The 19,164-nt window shown below is 50.2% G+C and overlaps 1 protein-coding gene across 3 annotated transcripts in view; it reads right to left on the reverse strand.

Moving 5' to 3' along the window:
* The window catches only part of LOC134346890 (B-cell lymphoma 6 protein-like), a 32,811-nt gene extending 13,997 nt beyond the window's left edge, over positions 1-18,814 (reverse strand). Inside the window, exons 1-2 of one of the 3 annotated variants that reach the window (XM_063048711.1) lie at positions 18,746-18,814; positions 1,568-1,635 (exon numbers count right to left, since the gene is read on the reverse strand). The gene's annotated coding sequence lies outside the window, so the exon portion shown is untranslated. Of the gene's footprint in view, positions 1-1,567; positions 1,636-3,333; positions 3,651-15,742; positions 18,541-18,745 lie in introns of those variants that run through there. The other 2 variants (XM_063048712.1, XM_063048710.1) reach the window with 2 other exon arrangements.
* Between the last annotated feature and the right edge of the window lie 350 nt (positions 18,815-19,164).

The following is a 19,164-nucleotide window of genomic DNA, read 5'->3' on the forward strand; positions in this document are numbered from 1 at the left end:
ACAAACTTCTACAGATGTCCTGTTGAAAGTGTCCTGACTGGTTGCTTGTTGGTCTGGTACAACAATTGGAAATGCACAGGAACTTTATCTATCACGTGTACATCGCAACATACAAAGAAACTGGAGAGAGCAGTGGACTCTGCCCAATGCATCTCCGGTACAGCCGTTCCCAGCATCGGTCGTATCAACAGGAGGCACAGACACATGAAGGTCATTTCCAAAGGTCCCCCACTCCAGCCAGGCCACGCCATCTTTCCCCGCTCCCATCGTGCAGGAGGTACAGAAACCTGAAGTCCCACACGTCCAGGTTCAGTTACAGTACTTCCCTTCAACCACTCACTATTGAACCAACCACCTACTGAAAGTTACCCACCTCCCCAGCAGCCACGTTGGGGAGGGGACCAGACACATCCCGTTCCTTCCCCATTCCCAATCACACCACTAGAGAGCCAGGCTCTGATTTTGGGCAACTTCCTGCCCCTCCCTTGTCTGGACTCCCCACTCTCTCCACCCTATTCCCACCAGAGGAAACTGGTTCTCTCCAGCTGCACAGCAGATGGAGATTCTCCGATCTCTGGAAAGGAAGGAAGGAAGGAGGAAGCCACGTCTGGGATCGGGGAGAGCGCCAACGTCGTGTCACAGGACCTGTGGAGGAAGGAGTGGAGAGCAGCAGCAGCCAGGCAGTCTGCAGCACGGGTCGGGTTGCGGTGGGTGGGGGAGCTTGCAGAAGGCAGGCTGAAGCGCGTTCCACAAGGCTCCGGTGCCAGCGACCCCACAGCGCGAGAAGCCAACAGGCAGGAAACCGAGAGGAGTGGAGGGAAGAGGCTGAGTACAGAGACCAGGACGGGTCACTGGATGGTTAAAAAAGACAGGCGGGATTGGCAAGCCAAGGCAAATGCTGCTTGGAATAAAGCTGCCTTGGCTTGGCTTGGCACGGCACACAGAGGGGTGGGGATGAGGGATATGAGCTAAGCTCAGGAAATGGGGACGAGCTGCGTGTAGTAACTCTGGCTCTGGGCCAAAGGGCCACTATCCACTCGGTATTGATCTATGACTCGTTCAGCAGGAAGGTTCTTGGACAGATTGTTGGATTGAAACATCGTGGAACCAGAACACATTTTGCTGGAACAGTGCACACACCAACCGAGAGCGGCACACAGTTCTGGTCACTGTGCCACGGAGCGGTGTGAATGGGCACAGACAGGAATCAGGAAAAGGATTTGGTTTCCAAAACTGAGATAAAGTGAGGACCTTCTGTTTTCCCTGCCTGCCATACAGAGAGAAATAGATTGAGTAAAAAGGAAAGGAGAACACAGAATAGAGTGCAACAGTCACAGAGAAAGTGCAGTGCAGGCAGGCAAATACTCCAGTGCAAACACAACACCCGGCCTGGGCTTCATAACTGAGGAACAAATCGACAAGACGTTACTCCCTGAAGTGCTATATTGTGGGATCTTTCTGCGTACACCCACCCCACACACACTTCACACTTTGCAACACTGACTGCAAGGCCTGCGGTTAGGGGAGAGACCCCAGGCCACGAGAGGCGGTACACAAATGCTCTCACCTGTTCACACTGTCGGTTCCAGTTGCCCCTCAGGGGTTCACGGTGACATCAGCGGGTCCCAGCGGCACCTGGGGTGGGGGGGGGAGAGTAGAGGGTTAGAGGAGTTTGTCCTCACCCCAGAAACAAGGTGGTAGGTGCTGGTGGTCTCCCAGGTGGGGCCACCAAACCAAAAAACCACCCTGGAAACTACTCAATGTTCACCCCTCAGTGAACACCAGACCAAACCAAATCCTCTCCATCTTCACAAACCCTGCCAGCGCCTACACCGACTCTGTAACCACACACTTCCCATCTCCGCGACCCCCCCCCCACCTTTGTGACCCCCTCCGGTCCCAACACCCCTCCCTGTCTCTGTAAACCCCTCCATCCCCTACACCCCTCCCTGTCTCTGTAAACCCCTCCATCCCCTACACCCCTCCCTGTCTCTGTATCCTCTCCAACCCCTACACTCCTCCCTGTCTCTGTCAAGGAAGGTGAAATCAGCCAGGATTCGTGATGCTGATGCCTGGATAAAACTGGAAAACCAGTCAGGAAACCTGCCCCCAATTCCTGGTCAGGAAATTTACAAAGCAGCCAGGAATCCTGATATTGTGTTGGCTAGTTGGAGGGATTTAGGTGAATTACATCCTCGGACTGGTTCTAGCTCAGCACCTACAGTCAAACATCATAATAATGTGAGATTTTGTCCACAAACTCTAAATGTTACGGAACCTTCACTCCAGCCAGTGTTTCCAGCCCACTGTACGAAACACACCAACATGAAGTTATGGAGGTCTGAGATCAGAGGGAGCTCTAACCTCGGGGATGCACGGGACAGCTTTATTATCACTGACATACGTCATGAAATTTGCTGTTTTCAAACGGCAGTACAGTGAAATATATTTAAAATTACTATAAGTTACAGTAAGAAATACATATTAAAATTAAGTAGTACAGAGAGAGAGCAAAAATATTCAGGTAGTATTAATCAGCAACCAAATCTTCCTATCATACAATGCTTCTCCTGCCCCAGGAGTGTCTGATGGGACGGTGTGGAGGGAGCTTCTCTCTGTCTGATCCCAGGAGTGCCTGATGGGACGGTGTGGAGGGAGCTTCTCTCTGTCTGATCCCAAGGTGTGTGATGGGACGGTGTGGAGGGAGCTTCTCTCTGTCTGATCCCAGGAGTGCCTGATGGGACGGTGTGGAGGGAGCTTCTCTCTGTCTGATCCCAAGGTGTGTGATGGGACGGTGTGGAGGGAGCTTCTCTCTGTCTGATCCCAAGGTGTGTGATGGGACGGTGTGGAGGGAGCTTCTCTCTGTCAGATCCCGGGGTGTGTGACGGGACAATATAGAGGGAGCTTCACTCTCTGTCTGATCCCAGGGTGTGTGACGGGATGGTGTGGAGGGAGCTTCTCTCTGTCTGACCCCAAGGTGTGTGACGGGACAATATAGAGGGAGCTTCACTGTGTGATGGGATGATGTGGAAGGAACTTAATTCTGACCCCAGGAGTGAGTGATGGTACGGTGTGGTAGGAACATGAACTTTACGCCTGCTGCCTCTGCTCTGTGAGATCTCCCCTGGACCTGTAATCCATAGCTCTAAAGAACTGACTAAACCCGAGATGGGAGAAGGGAATTTTGTGCCCTGGGCATTACCAAGGCAGATGTGGCTCCCTGAAAGGACAGCTTACCAGCAAAGACTCTGCCCTGTGGTTCACTCAGTCCCACCGCTTGCCTCTCCACAACCAGCCTCACCCCCTCCGTCCGCCTCCCACCCTCTGACTCACCCCCTCGGGCCAGAGACCCACTCTCGGCTGCTGAGAGGCAAAGGCGAGCTCCCTGGCCAGACTGAAGATCCGAGGGTTTCCATACAGCGACAGCGAACAAGCCCGGGGCAGAGCATTGACCGAGGGCTCCGAACTTCCAGCAAATCCACACTGGCGAATCCCAGGATCCAGCCAGGAAGTGATCCTTAAAGGAGCTCGGAAAACCAATGCAGTCATATCCTGCTTCCTCCCCTGACACAGGTGCCGATAAGGAACACTGGCGGGGAGGGGGTGGTTCAGTGGGAAATATTTTTAGCTTTCAGGAAAAGAAATTTGCTCACCAAGTGTGCCTGCAATCAAAACAGAATCAAACTTGGGAGATTTTTTTTTTTAAGAACTAAATCTGGAAAATCCATAAAAGTTTCCGGCAAAGAAAGAAGTTCTTCAGCCACAGCCGAGTCTTCTCAGTCACTCTCTGCATTCCCCCCCCCCCCCAAACTCCCTGGTACCCCCGAAAAAGATTTCAGTGTGACGGACGTGCATGATCTCAGCAATGGGGTCAGGTTGAGGCTGGGGTGTGCAGTCGCACACATTTAAATAGCAGGCTAAGGAAGTTCAGCATGTCCCCACCGACTTGTACCTATCTTTTATCCATACACCTGGTCTGGTATGGCAACCGCGCTGACAGGAACCACAAGAAATTGCAGAGTCGTGGACACAGCTCAGCATATCAGAAACAGAGCCCGAAGCAGGCCGCAGCCTGAGCCACAGTTCAGTGCAGAGCCCAGGGCAGCACAGCAGCATAGTAGCTAGTGACCCAGGTACAATTCCCACCACTGTCTGTCAGGAGTTCATGCATTCTCCCCGTGGGTTTCCTCCGGGTGCTCTGGTTTCCTCCCACAGTTCAAAGACGAAGGTTAGTAAGTCAATTGGTCACACGGGTGTAACCGAGTGGTGGGGGCTCGTTGGGCCTGTTACCATGCTCTAAATAAAACAAGCAATACTCAGGACAAGCTTTTCACTGCACCTCAGCACATGACACTAATAAACCAATTCCAATAAACGTTACAACTGAACCAGCTTGTTAGCACTCTCACCATCCTCTGAGTGAAAAGGTTCCACTTAAATATTTCACCTTTAACCCATGACCTCCAGTTCTATTCTGAAGAGGTGGGGTGGGGTGGGAAGCCTCATTCTCCTACGCTCCAGGGAATAACGTCCTAACCCAGTCAAGCCCTCAAGTCCCGGGCAACATCCTTGTAAATTTCCTCTGCATTCTTTCAAGCTTAATATCTTTCCTGTAGGTAACCAAATTCAGGCTCACCAATGTCTGTTCCACCTTCAACATAGCATCTCAACTCCTGTACAAATGTTATCAATATATGTATCATTTACCTCTTTACACTTTACTCTGCATGCTGGTTTTGTTCTACCTCAGTGCACAGTGCAGTGGTTAATCTGTACAAACAACATGCAGGACAAGCTTTTCACTCCGTCTCCAAACCCCAGCCCCAGGCTGCTCAGTTGAGGGGGGGGGGGTTTGGCAGCTGCTGTCTATTCCCCGGAAGGCAGCCTGCTTTGTTTTTTCCCCCCTGCACCGACCGGTGTCTCAGACCCTTCCTGCTATTGTGGGCCAGCACAGGATGCAGTGACGTCACCTCCCCTCCATTCAACGCAGCTGCTCGGGACCCCCGCCGCAGAAGCAAGGCACGCTGCACACGGCCTCCACCTCCCACGGGCAGCTCCCATCCTGTGCAGACCTTCCGGCCCAGCTGGGAAGAGCAGCTACTCTCCCCTGAAAGCTGCTGGTTAAACTGAAGCCAGTTTCCTCCAGGAAGAAGGGGCAAACATCAAACCCCCTTCCAATCATTACATCATGGCCAGATCACAAACACAGTGTCACCTGCAGAAACACTCTGCCCCTGACAACACTGGAAATTCAAGGACAACCTCCCACAACAAAAAAAAGCTTTTGTGAGAGTTCTGAGCACTTTCCAGGATTTTAGCACCACTGAGTTTACTGCCCAACCCTCCCTGCCCCTGATCCGCAACTTGCCAGGAATATCCCAGGTAATAATTACTACTGTCTCAGAACAGGACACTATGGAACATCTCCTGCATGACCATGAACTTGTCTCCCATTGTGAAAAACATTAGAATCAGGTTTAATAAGGGTAAGAGGAGGGAACACACCTGTCCTCATAAGATCTGAAATGGAGAGAGTCAGCAATTTCATGCTCTTGGGTGTCAATTCTCTGAAGGGCTAACCTGGACCCAACACTTCAATGCAGCTATAAAGAAGGCAAGACAGCAGCCATATATCATGAGGAGTTGGAGGAGATTTGGTTTGTCACCTAAAACACTCGCAAATTTCTACAGATGTACAGTGGAGAGTATTGTAGCCAGCTGTCATTGTCTGGTATGGGGGGAGGAGAGAGGGCGGTGCTGCACAGGATCAAAATAAGCTGCAGAGAATAGTAAACTTAGTCAGCCCCATCATGGGTGCTAGCCTCCACAGTAACCAGGACATGTCAGGGAGCGATGCCTCAGAAAGGTGCATCCATCATTAAGGACCCCACTGCCCAGGACGTGCCCTCTTCTCATTGCTATCATCAGGAGGGACTGCAGCCTGAAGGCACACACTGTGATTCAGGAACAGCTTCTTCCCTTCTACCATCAGATTTCTAAATGGACATTGAACCCATGAACACTACCTCACTGACTTTATTTCCTTTCTTTTTGCACTACTTACTTATTTTAAATATATTTACTGTAATTCAGGTTTTAAAACGTGGAAAGGTGATTTGCAGACATGCTATGTTGGAGCCAGCCACATGGCAATACTTGGAAGGGGCCGTCACCACGTTGGTCACTGACACAACGCATGTTCCGATGGTCGTTGGACGCCCAAAGCTCATCTATCAAAATGGGGTTAAAAGGGAAGCACAGAGGGTAGGGACCGGGGTTCAATCCCCATCTCCGGGCACTGTCCATGTGGAGCCTGTATGCTCTTCACCGTTTACCTGGCTGCACCGGTTTCCGCCCGCATCTCAAAGATCTCCGAGTTCACTGGCCCTCCTGTGTGGATGTCCCCAGTAGGGAAGGTGGGAGAGTGGAGTGGGTTAGTGTAGTTGATTAGCATCATAAAGGTAATATGTGTCATGGCACATTAGTTTGTACTGGTCTAACCAGTATTCCACATTTCCGAAATACAGTAATACAACAGATCCTCGGGCAAAGACACTCCCACATCGTTCCCAAGTATTGGGAAAGGGACAACTACAGATCCTCCGCTGGGGCACAGTGTCACGTGATGGGTCGCAGGCCTGAAACGTTCACCCCATTTCTTTCCTGACTGATGCCCTCTGACCTCTTGGGTGTTTGGAGTGCTTGATGGCTCTGGGCCTGTACTCGCTGGAATTTGGAAGAATGGGCGGGGGAAATCTCAATGAAACCTATCTGATATCGAAAGGCCTGGATAGAGTGGACCAGAGGGAAGATCCTCAGAACAGAGGGCCATCTCTTTAGAACGGAGATGAGGAGGAACCTCTTTAGACAGAGGTGGGTGAATCTGTGGAATTCATTGCCACAGCTATACTTAAAGCAGAAGTTGATAGCAAAGGTGTCAAAGGTTATTCGAGTCCGTGGACATGCTGAGGGGAACCCTCAGGTGCCACCATGCTTCCAGCGCCAACATAACATTCCCACGGCGTACTAACTATAACGTGCATGTATTCAGAATATGGGAGGAACCGAAACACAGGGAGAAGGTACAGACAGCGGTGGGAATCGAACCCGAGTCACTGGCACGGTCAGAGTATTACACCAAGCATGACACTATTGACCCTCACGACCCCCCCCCGCCCCGATTGACAAATGCAGAGGTGGCTTTATTTCATTAGGAGCTCGAGGAGAATTGGTATGTCAGTCGCAAATTTCTCCAGGTGTACGGTGGAGAGCATTCTAACTGGTTACATCACCAGCTGGTACGGAGGGGCCCCACGCACAGGGTCGGAAAAGGCTGCCAGTCCATCGTGGGCACTACCCTCTGCTTCAGAAGACGGTGCCTCAAGAAGGTGGCATCCATCATGGAGTCCTCTCAGCAGCCAGGACAAACCACCCTCTCATTGCTACCATCAGGGGGGAGGAGGTACTGGAGCCCGAAGATGCATGCTCACTGGTTCTTCCTCTCCACCACCAGACTTCAGAACGGTCCGTGAACACCACCTCACTATTATTCTGTTTGGCATTCCTTACTGTAATTTATAATAATGTTTTTATATACTGCACTGTAGTGCTCCTGCAAAACAACAAATATCTCTGTTTCAGTGATAATAAACCTGATTCTGCTAAAATGGATTTAGGAGAGGATTGGTATAAAAGTGGGTGGCAGAGTGGAGATACAACTCTACCAAAGGAGGTGTAAGACACTCCTTCCCTCCGCGAGCCTGCAGGTTACCCTTGGGCAAGGTGTAGCACCTGCTTAGCCCCCCGATCAGGGTCACATGAAGCCATGGGTGCAGGTGGTGGATGGTCGTACGAGCAGCTGGTGCACATCACAAGTCCTGGTTATACACCAGGCAGACAATCTGAAGAGTATCAATAATGGCTGGGGTCACCCGTCTTGCAAAGACACTGCCCAGAAGATAGCAATGGCAAACCACTTCTGTAGAAAAACTTGCCAAGAACAATCATATCCATGGCAAGACCACGATCCCTTACATTATATAAGGCCTGTTAAGATGGGTTTAGGAGAGCACTGGAATAAAAGTGAGTGGTTAATGGTCACTGCAATGGCCTGTTTACAAGTTTCACAACAAATGCCAGTGATATTAAACCTGACTCTGATTCTTTTTAAATTGAGATACAGTTCGGAATAGGCCCTCCCAGACCTTTGAGCCTCACCACCCAGCAAACCCCCAATTTAATCCGAGCCTAATCACGGGCAATTTACAATGACCAATTACCTACCAACCAGTACATCTTTGGACTGTGGGAGGAAACCAGGGCACACGGAGGAAACCCACGCGGTCACGGGGAGAACTGGACCGGGGTCGCTGGTACTGTAAAGCGTTGTGTTAACCACTACAGTACCATGCCACCCCCGTTTATGTGGTGTGTCAATCTCTGGGTCGGTTAACACTTCAACAAAGGTGATACCTTGACAGCAGATCAGCAGAATCCCCAAAATAAAACAGAGATGAGAGGCTGATGACTCAACAGTCCTCAGCCCTTCGAGTTTCCACCCAACCCTTTGTTAAGGGACTGAGTCACCGGGGCTGGATTAACAGGCCAGAACAAATAAACAGGATACGGAGAAACACAAGGTTTGTGCCTGCACTGAGCCTAGGATAACAGAACTCCAGAGGGAACAAGTGAAGTTTCAGCAGTTCTCTGGGAGATTAACTCAGATCCAGGGAACAACTCTGCAGAATTCAGCACTCCCCCCCCCCCCCGCCAACCCTCATAATCAGCCATCTATAAATTCACCCATCAAGACAATTGCTGTTGGCAGAATCTCAGGTGGTGACGTGGAGACCTACAGGAGTGAAATAGTGTTGTCATAACAACGGCCTTGCCCTCGACATCAGCAAGACCAAGGAATTGATTGTGGACTTCAGGAAGGGGAGATCGAGGGAACACACACCAGTCCTCGAGGGATCAGCGGTAGAAGGCTGAGTAGTTTCAAGTCCTTATGTGTCAACATCTCTGAAGATCCATCCTGGGCCCAACACAATGGCGGCACAACAGGGGCTATACTTCATTACCAGCTTCAGGAGACAGGCTATGTCACTCTAGAGAATTTCTACAGATGTACCCTGGAGAGCATACCAACTGGTTTCATCACCGCACAGGATCGGAAAAAGCTGGAGAGGGTTGTAAACTTAGCCAGCTCCATCATGGGCACTAGCCTCCCAACTATTAAGTGCAGTTTCAGAAGGCAGCATCCGTCACTAAGGATCTGTACCATCCAGGACATGCCATCAGGAGAGGTATTAGAGCTTGAAAACACACACTTAAGGTTTTAAGAACAGCTTCTTCCACTCTGCCTTCAGATTTCTGAATGGAAAATGAACCTATGAACTCACTAATTGTTCTCTCTTTTTGCACTTAGTTATATGTCATTAGGGAAGTGGGTGTAAATACATCTCCACTGAAGGAGATGTAAGATGCTCCTTCCCTCCGCTAGCCTGCAAGTCACCCTTGGGCAAGGTGTAGCACCTGCTTAGTCCCCCAGTCAGGGTCGGGTGAAGCCATGGGAACAGGGGGTGGATGGTTCTATTGGCAGCTGGTGCATATCACTAGTCTTGGTTATGCGACCACTGACACCAGGCAGACAATCTCTGAAGAGTATTGATAATGGCTGGGGTCACCTGTCTTGGAAAGACTCTGCCCAGAAGGTGGCAATGACAAACCAGTTCTGTGGAAAAATTTGCCAAGATCAATCATGAAAGAGGATGATCACCTACGCCATACGTCACGGCACGCAACAATCCGGTTATTTGGCACAAGTATCCATGATCCAAGTGGTTGAATCAGCACTGAACGGTTGAATTTCTACACCTGAGACTGGGAGGAAGAACTACACTAGTGTAACAGAGTCACAGGTCCAGCAATCCGGGTTTATCTCCTGCTGCTGTCAGTAACGAGTTTGCACGTTCTCGCCGTGACCAAGTGCTCTGGTTTCTTGCCACAGTCCGAAAGGACGGGGCTAGGGCTAACAAGTTGTGGGCAGGGTTATGTTTGTGCATAGGCGTCTTTGGGGAGGGAGCTTGCAATTGCTAGGGGCAGAGTGGGGGATTTCTAAGGACGGTGGACCCCACCCCACGATAATTGAGCGTGTTGGAGATGATAGTAACAGTATTCTAATTTAAAATTGTTAAATTTTATAATCCCTTCTATCTCATGATTGAATACAGTTTTGTGCGTGTGTAAAAGAAAATAACTTTTTCAAGAACAACAAAGGATGCAAACTACCCAGGGACAGAGTGAAGGATGTCACGTAATCAATGCTCTTTTCTTCTCTTGGTCTGTCTTTAAATAACAAAGGAAAAGAGCTCTGAAACAAGGCCAGTGTGTCACTGTGGACGAGCTTCCTGCTGAGGGGAGAGAGCTGCAGTGTGCAGACACCACCAGCAGAGGGCACAAGCCTCAGTAATAGCACCCTCCAGACAAGAATGAACTCCTGCTCACTCCTTAGAGTCTGTGACCGCCACCCCCCCGCCCCCATAGAGCCACCCCACTCAGTACAATAGCAGCCTCCATCCCACTCAGAACATCCTGGCCGGTCCAAGCAGCCCTCGATTCCTCAGCCTCCCCTTTAAATCCCCGAAGTGATCCCACCCCCTCCACACTGTGGGGCGGAGAATTCCAGAGATACACCAGCCTCTGTGAGGTGGTCAGATTAGTACAGAAAGGGAACAGGCCCTTCAGCCCAACTCCTCCATGCCGATCAAGCTCGTCCCCTTCTCCCTGCATTCGGCCCCCATCCAAGTCTTTCCTACGCATGAACTTGTCCAGATACCTTTTAGATGTTATTACTGTACCTGCCTAGCCAACTTCCTCTGGCAGCTCGTTCTACACACACTCACAACCTTCGTGAAAATTTACCCCTCAGGTCTCTTAAATCTTTCCCATCTCACCTTGAATATTGCACACTTGAGTTTTTAGTTCCCCTGGAAATAAAGTACATTCGCTATCTATAGCACAAGACATAGGAGCAGAATAAGGCCATTCGGCCCATTGAGTCTGCTTCACCATTGGATCATGGCTGGTTTACTTCCCCTCTCAATCCCATTCCCTACATTCCTAATGTAGGTCTCTACCAAAGGAGGTGGTGGGCACTCCTTCCTTGCACTAGCCTGCAGGTCACCCTTGTGCAAGATTTACCACCTGCCTAACCTCCCCCTCACCCCCGGATCAGGGTCTATAAATACACAGCTGAAAATACCCCAACAGGCTGCACCACAGCTTGGGATGGAAACGTCTACAGAAAGTGGTGGATATGGCCCAGTCCATCACAGGCAAAGCCCTTCCCAGCACCGAGCACATTTACAAGGAACACTGGCACAAGAAAGCAGCGTCCACCATCACGGACCCCACTATCCAGGCCATGCTCCCTTCTCACTACTACCATTGGGCAAGAGGTACAGAAGCTTTAGGAGCCACACCACCAGGATCACCTTGCAGCCATCAGGCTCCTGAACCGTTGTGAACAACTTCACTCACCTCAACACTCAACTGATTCTGAAGACTTTTTTTAATATAAAAGATTAGCCTTATTTGTCACATGTACATCAGAACTGTGAAATGCATTGCTGGTGTCAAATCAAATCAGCGAGGATGGCACGGGAGAGTTCACAAGCATCACCATGCTTCCAGTGCCAACAACATACCAACCCTATCTGTATGTCTTCTTGGAATATGGGAGGAAGCCATAGTACCCTACAACTTACAGACTCTTACGTTCTCAACGCCTCCTGTTGGCAGAAAAAGCTGCAAACTCAGCAAGCTCCATCATGGGCACTAAGCTCCCAAAAGGTGGCATCGAGCACCCCCACCACCCAACACATGCCCTCTTCTCATTACTACCATCAGATTGGAGGTACAGGAGCCTGAAGACAGACACACACACACACACACAATATTTTGGGAACAGCTTTTACCCCTCTGACATCCGATTTCTGAACGGACAATGAACTAACCCAAGAACACTAATGTTGCTCACTTTTTGCACACTTATTTAATTTATATTTTAATACATTTCTTTTTGTAATTTATTATTTTTGTATTCCACTGTAATGCTAACACAAAACAACAAATTTCATGACACATCAGTGATACCAAACTTGATTTTGATTCTAATTCTGATTATCTTTTGCACGTCAGTTGTCTTTGCTCACACATAAATTTTTGTAAATTCTATTATGTTTCTATGTTGAATCTCAAGGTAGCAATGGTAACATGCATGTACTTTGAGTGTAAATTTGACTTTGATCTTTGCACTTCCATAGCACCTGCCAGAATCTCAAGTTGCCTGACAACCCCTGACACAAAACCAACAACGGAGATGGGTGGGAACTGCTGACAGTCGACAGCGATAAAATGATCTCACACACACACAATGCTGGAGGAACTCAGCAGCATCTACAGAGAAGATGAATTGATAACACTGGGCGAGGAAAGGAACATCAGCCCCAGGGCACCAGACTAATTTTCCTGCCTGTTGAAATACCGGTTTAACGTAACAGCCCCGTTTTGGCAGCACCAAGTTAGCATTCTGGGACTTTTTTTTAAAAAAAAGTTAAATCCTTTCAGAATTGGAAGGGGCGGGGAAAAATCTAGCAGGAAATTAAAAAAAATTCTCTGAGCCTTTACAGCTGTGGTAAAAAGAGGTAGTGAAATCAAATTCATCATATTGGAGAAAAGGGAAATAGAAGAGATTGTGAACAGATATAGTGAATCTGTTTCAGCAGAAGTTATGACTGATCTACAAACAGTAAGAATTACAGTCCCCAATAGTGGGAGAGTCCAGGAGCAGCGGGCACTGTCTCAGAATACAAGGATGTCCCTGTAGAATGGAGGTGAGGAATTTCTTTAGCCAGAGGATGGTGAAGCTGTAGAATTCATTGCCACGAACGGCTGTGGAGGACTAACATACAACATCAACAGCAGATGTTGATAAGGTTCTTGATTGGTAAGGGCGTCAAATAGGTTATGGGGATAATAGGGTAGACAGTGACAATAAATCAGTCATGATGGAATGGTGCAGCAGATTCAAGGGGCTGAATGGCCTCACTTTGCACCGATGTCTTATGGTCTTACAGTGGCCCATAGAGGGCGTGTGCCCCTGCACGAGAGAAATCCCACATTCCCTGCTACAGATTAGGACAGGGACGTTCTTGCAGATTTTCCAGAAGGAGCATGGCAGGGTTTACAGAGTCGCTGCCCCGCAGATTCAGAGGTCCCAGTTCAATCCCCACTTGTGGCACTGTCAGGGGACAATCCGCACCCTGTGAGGCTTCAGTTCCAAAGACATTGGAATCAGAAGGGTAACTGACTGTTAGTTGCCTCTGGTGTAGGCAGAGAGGGGCAGACCCTGGGGAACAGTTGCTGGGAATGCAGAGAGAGGAGCTGAGAGTCTTTTTCAGTATGCCCAATCTTGGTGTCAATTCCTTTTTCTTTTCTCACTGAGACTAGAGTTGACAAGTCAAACCAGAGCCATGATGAAGGTTCTTGGCCTGAAATGTCAACTGTTCATTCCCCTCCACAGATGCCGAGTTCCTCCAGCGTTTTCAAGGTGCTGCTCCAGGCCTAATTTAGAGTATTGTGTGTGGTTCGGGTTACCTGCCTACAGGAAAGATAAGCTCAAGAGAGTGCAGAGAAATTTCACAAGGATGTTGCGGGACTTCAGGACCAAAGTTATAGGGAAAGGTTAAATAAGTTAAGACTTTATTCCTTGGAGTGTAGGAGACAGAGGAGATTTGATAGAGGTTAGGATACAAATTTATGAAGGGTATAGATAGGGTAAATGCAAGCAGGCTTGTCCACTGAGGTTTGTTAAGACTAGAATCAGAGGTCATGGGTTAAGGGTGGAAGGTGAAATGTTCAAGGGAAACATGACGGGGAACTTCTTCACTGAGGGACCAGTGCGAATTGGAACGAGATGCCAGCTGGGTTCCATTGTAACATTTAAGAGGATTTTGGATAAGTACATGTGTGGGTCTGTGAATCAACATTTCAGAAATAGAATCACCTCTGAGCAAGGCACACAAAATTCCAGAGGAACTCAGCAGGTCAGGCAACCTCTACGGAGGGTAATAAACAGATGGGGCTTTGGGCCGAGACCCTTCAACAGGTCTCATTATAACATCACTGGTGGCATTGGAGAGGGGACTGATAGGGGCATACAGTACTGAGGACATAGATGGCCTGAAAGTACAGTCTTGTTTACCCAAGGGAGATGCTACAAACCAAGGCACAGGTTAAGATCAGAGATGGGAGAGTTAAAAAAGGGGACGTCAGGGACAACTTCGTCACACAAGGGGTTGTTGATACTTGGTACGAGTTGCCAGAGGTAGTGGTTGAGGTGAGCACAGTCAAGAGCCATGCAGATTAGTATGTAAACTGGAGCAGCTTTAGAGAGCCACGGGCTGATATAAGATGAACGGGAGGGCAGAGAGGGGCTTGTTCTGACCGTGGTGGGATTGCTAAACTGGTGGGGACACTCGTAGGCTGCCCTCGGCACATCCTTGGGGTGTAGTTGTTCATGCAAACGATGCATTTCACTGTATGTGAGAGAAATAATTCAGAATGTAAAATAGGACTGGCTCTGTAGGTTAGCATGGGCTCGATTAGCTGAAGGGCCTGTCTGCACACTGTGTGACTATGGCTGGAGCTCTCAGGCTGGTGTCGGAAGTGTTTCCCAACTGGCTGCAGGAGCCTTGGACGTATGCTGGAGATGGTTCAAGCCACCGGCTGGAAAACAGGCACAGACCTCACACCGACGCTCCTGGAGGCAGCTAGCCGGTTTCGAACCGTCATACTGACGACAACTCCGCCATGGCAGTCCCAAGCCAGGCTGCAAAAGGAGGGGGGAGGGTTGGACATGGGGGGGCTAGCACCCCCCGCCCGGGAGAGGAACGAACTTCAAAGATGGTCAAAGACTCTTCCAGGACACAGAACTCTAGCAGGCTGCCGTCTGCGGCCTGTGCCCCAGTAGAGGCATAGACAGGCCCGAGTAATCCTGACCCCACTTGTGGTTTCGATTTCCTAAGAGCGCGAGGAGAGAGAGAGAAAATGCCTGTTCAGCAGCTTTCTCTCTCTCTCTAGCTATCATAGAGGGTTCCTCAGTACAGTAGCCTGACCTCCTCAGGTTCTTCAGTACCCCGAGACTGTACAGTACAGAACATGCCCCTCCCCCAGCTGCGTGTGGCAATGAACGCTACACAGAGAATGTTTCATTAAAGAATTTGCGACCACAAAGTAGGTCACATTTCAAAGCTACACAGAGTATCTGCTTCAGAGAGATATTCTGAGAGGAGCCAATTATAACATTATTCCCCAGCGCCTGCAATCATCACTGTTCCAATGCCAGACTCAGCCCTCGTGCTTTCCAGTAATACTGCCCCGGCTGGGTTAGAATGAGTCAGACAGATGCTTAACTCTCTCTCCCTGTCAGCTACGTCACACACTTCAAGAGAGGACGATTCTGGTAAACACAGGATCGTTTCCTAAAACTTGGTCGGAGTCACAGAGTGCACGAGTCAGAGCAGGAGAGAAAGCAGCTCCGATTCCAGCCAGCGGCCCGAGGTTGTGGCAGAAACAGTCAGGTCGTCAGCACTCCACACACACACACACACACACACTTTGTGACAGAATGAGGTAACCCATGCCAACACGCCCAATGCAATACAGTGCAGACATTTACATCTCCACTATCGTCGGAGGACATCTCCAAACAGGCGGTGCCTCGAGAAGGTGGCTCCATCATAAGCAGCAGAATGCGACCATTCAGCCCATCGAGTCTGCTCCGCCATTCCATCAAGGCTGATTTATGATCCCTTCAACCCCACTCTCCTGCCTTCTCCCCATAACCTTTGACGACCAGACTAATCAAGAACAGATCAGCCTGCACTTTAAATATACTAAATGACTGTTTCCTCCACAATGAATTCCACAGATTTTCCTCCCCTCATTACTGTCTTCAGGGAGGAGGTACAGTTTCTTCACCTCCCCATCAGATTTCTAAACACTGCTTCTTATTATTCCTTTTTGCTTCACCTTTATTTTTGTGACCTAGTGATTTCTTTTTAATCTCCTGCTGCCACAAGACAACAAATTTCACAGTACAATTAGACCCTTGTTTATTTAGCAATACAATGTGGAGTAAACCTTCCCAGCTCCTCCAGCCAGACTGCCCCAGCAACCCCAGTTAACCCTAACCCAATAACGTCACAATTTACAATGACCAATAAACGTGTTTGGACTGTGGGAAGGAAAATCAGAGCACCCACACATTCCACAGGGAGGACATGGAGAGATTCCTTACAGAACAGCGTCAGAATGTAACTCGGCGCTCGGGAGCTGCAAGCGAGTCACGCTAACGGTGGAGCCCTGTGCCAATGATAATGGGCTTGAATCTGACTTTGCAAGGCACTGGCCCCTCCTGGAATTCTAGGCCCTGGAGCTTTGAACAACAAGATGGAAAGTTTGACAGGACAGTGGCAAATGGATTTTAATCCCAACAACTGTGCGGTGAAGCATTTTGGGAACGCAGACAAGGAGACACAACACATACTCCTTTTCCTCCAGGGAGGGGGCACCAAATGCAAAAAGGGCACAGATTTAAGATCCAAGGCAGGAGATTTTAAAAGAGATGTCAGGGACAGCTTCTTCCCATATTTGGAGCGAGCTGCCAGAGATGGTGTTTGGGGGTGGGTATATTTAGTATTTAAAAACCACCTACATCAGCACATGGAGAGGGGGCTGGGGGCCAAATGCAGGCAGACGGGACGGCACTAAATTGGGCTGAAGGGCCTGTGACTTTATGACTATCTACCCATGCTGCACACCACACGGATGGGCATTCTGAAGCATCCCTCCCACCCACCAGCTAGACCACAGAGAGGAGGCTTGATCGAGCCATACAAGATTATGAGGGCTATAGGCAGGGTGAATAAGCAGGCTTTTTCCACTGAGGTTGGGTGGGAGTACAACTTGAGGTCTTGGGTGAAAGGCGAAAAGTTGAAGGGGAACATGACGGGGAGCTTCTTCACTCAGAGGGTGAAACGAGCTGCCAGCACAAGTGGTGCATGCTAATTCGATTTCAATGTTTAAGAGAAGTGTGGATAGGCACATGGATGGTAGGGATATGGGGGCTACGGTCCCGGTCTGGGTTAATGGCAGTTTAAATGGTTCAGCATGGAATAGATGGGCCGAAGGACCTGTTTCTGTGCTGTACTTCTCTACGACTTGAACACACAGGGTGCAAGACCTTCAGCGAATTACTCCCTTGGCAACAGCTGCCAGTTCCTGGCAGGCTGAGGAAGGGGTGACTCAGGGACAGACCCTCTCTGGGGTGGGGTCGGGGGAGGTGATACGCAGGGGCCCTCACACCCCACAGAAAAAAACGGTGTACAGAGAATTCCTAATTCCCCCTGCTGCCCTGCCAAGAACAGGAACAATGACTGGTGATCATACTCGAAGCGCCGGAAAGAACACAGGGTTGAAATTAGCAGCGAGGAACCAAAACTGTGAAACTTTCCCCTGTGTTGGAGAAACTAGTTTTGGTTTAAATCGAGAGAGAAAAAAAAACAACAAAAAAAAGTTTTGAACATTCTGAGTCATTCCAGAAGCTCTGGTTTTCATTTGTATCTGGGCAGCAATCGCAACAGGTTTCTCCCGTGGCAGGCCAGGCTGGGGAAGGAATTTGTAAACCCTGTTTGTACGAGGGCAGGGTGGGGATTTAAAACACTAGGGCACAACTCTACCACAACACACTGACAGTACAGACTTGTAGCAATGCCCCAGTACGGCCCCATGTGAGCCAGCATATCTCTGCACAAAGACACAGTCCTCCCCCACCCCAGAGAATACAAACACTTAATTAATCTATTAATCTGCAGGATTCATACAGAACGGCGTCAGAATAAAACAAAGTACCTCAAGACCCCATACACACTCCCAACGGGTCCGAGCCTCCTCACCCACCCCCAGCAGACCCATCAAAACACAGCATTATCTCTCCACCCTCAATCCCAACATTTGTCCCCTTGAATCCAGGTTTACAGAACTAATGATGTCCCAGGGACTCCCCAAACACCCGGACCCTGGGACGCTGACTAACCCCCGTCCGGAGCCACAGCCGCCCAACCGGGGGCAGCTGGAGCCCCGGACACCACGTTGCGGGACGGCGGGACAAGGATAACTCCGGCTCGGCGTAAGGTCGCGGAGGGTCAGTCTACACCCCCATACTCTCCCTGGCTCCGATCCCCGGGCCGGTCCTCCATGGGAACATCTCCCCGGCCCCCACCCTGGGACTGTCCTGCCGTCTCCTGTACAGGGGACGTCTCCACATCCGCCGCGGGCTGCTATCCCCCCGGCTCTCCCGAGGATCCAGCCTATCCTCCTGGGCCTGCCCTCGCCGTATCCCGAGGCCCCGGCCTGTCCCTATCGCGGCCGCGATCCCCTCTCCCCGGGTTGTCCACCCGGCCCCTCGGGGCCGCTGAACCGCCCGCCTTGTCCTGGTGCCCCAATCCCCACTTCCCCTTCTCCCGGATCCGTTCCCCAACAGCGTCTCCCTGGCTCGGCTCCGCTCCCCTTCTCCCAGCTGCGAGCCGCGGCCCCGGCTCCCCGCTCCCCCGGCCCGGCCGCCGGCCGCCCGCCGCGCTCTCTCCCTCCCGCCCCCGGCCGCCGCCCCCCGAGCCGTCACCTGCGCCTTTCCAAGAAGCTGCGCGCGGCGACACTTCGTAGAAAATCTTTTCTCGGAAGCCGCTCGCGGCGTTTCTGAGAATGGAAGGCCGACTTTGCCACCCGCTGGATCCTAGTAGGGGAGGAAGCCCACGCTTCCCCATCGCCGATCCTCACTTGCTCCAACCACAGCCCTATACTATAAATTATACCCCTTGGAACTATAGTAATAAACCCCTTCATAGTTTTTCTGCCTGCTGTTTTCTCCTTTATATTCCCTTTTGTTTAATTTTTCTTTCCATTGACCCCCCTGCTCTCACTGGCAATTTGGTAGACTCCGGCCTCGCGGGGTCACGTGTACAGTCCCGGCGACGTCAACAATCCGCCGATTCTCAGAATTTCTTCGAGGTCGATTTTGTGGTTCAGGCTCGAGAGGGGGGG

This window comes from Mobula hypostoma, chromosome 5 (assembly GCF_963921235.1).
Source record: "Mobula hypostoma chromosome 5, sMobHyp1.1, whole genome shotgun sequence".
NCBI lineage: Eukaryota > Metazoa > Chordata > Chondrichthyes > Myliobatiformes > Myliobatidae > Mobula > Mobula hypostoma.